The sequence below is a fragment of the Amphimedon queenslandica genome, unplaced genomic scaffold (assembly GCF_000090795.2).
Source record: "Amphimedon queenslandica unplaced genomic scaffold, v1.1 AMPQUscaffold_11243, whole genome shotgun sequence".
Lineage (NCBI taxonomy): Eukaryota > Metazoa > Porifera > Demospongiae > Haplosclerida > Niphatidae > Amphimedon > Amphimedon queenslandica.
The window spans coordinates 6357-7459 of NW_003548514.1; positions in this window are offsets into that span (position 1 = coordinate 6357).

A 1103-nucleotide genomic window follows, 5' to 3' on the forward strand; every position below is an offset into this window, starting at 1 on the left:
TACTCCAAATTGAAACTCACAAATTATTGTCAATTAATAGCTGCCACGTGTTAAGAGTTAATGAAGTTGCCAAAATTTAATTGGTTGAGAATTTCTTCAAAATTTCTCACTGTCAATGAATACTCTCATATGTTATACAAGTACATGTAAATGAATGGCTCAGTTGTTTGTGTATTTTTCCATTAAAAGTTGTTTTTATGTGTACATGTATTGTTTATGTGTTGTTTATGGTCGGTTATTGTCACTGGTTACATATTCTGTGGATTTTGTGTTTGAATGAGATTATGTGATAATGAGACATAGGAGTGATTAATATTACTATTATAATAACTGTTAATAATACACTCATTCACTTGTTAATACTGTAGAACCAACAGTTGTTTGATGCTGCTCAAGATGGAAATATTGAAGGAATGAGGTCTGCCCTCTCTAATGGGGCAGATATCAATTTTCAGAGTCCCAGTGAAGTAAGTATATGATGTAGTGACTAGTGTATTAGTATGACTTGTATAATGTAAAAGTACCTGCAGTTTAGTTATTAATCAGTTTATTATATTAATATTGTATAATTACCGTATTTCCTCATGGAAGCACCTAGGCATTTATTCTTATAGAGACCCGTTTGCTGGGTGTTTAAATGAAGTAGGTGTTTATATGAGGATAGACATTTAAATTCATTGCCGAGGAGTCTTCTTCTATGAGCTTCCTTCTCAGCTACAACTGCTATGTTGCCTGTAGTGTGTGCTAGTAACCACGTGGGGAAAGTGGGTGTGGCATAGGCATCTAAACAAGCATGGGCATTTATTGTCAATGTTTTATGCTGTCTCTAGGTGTTTATACAGGTACGGGCATTTATTGGGAGTAGGTGTTTCCATGAGGAAATACGGTATGTTCCTCAAACACAGTATCCTATTGATGACACTCATAGTCCCTTCTTTCTGGTGGTGTGTGTTTATACAAGGATCAGTCCTTATTATCTTTATTGCATTTTATGAAGAAACAATTTATTTTATAGATTTCTATTGTGAAGGATAGCACACAACATAACAATGTTGGTATAAAATACATTGTAGTTATATACCATACATTATAACTAATTATTC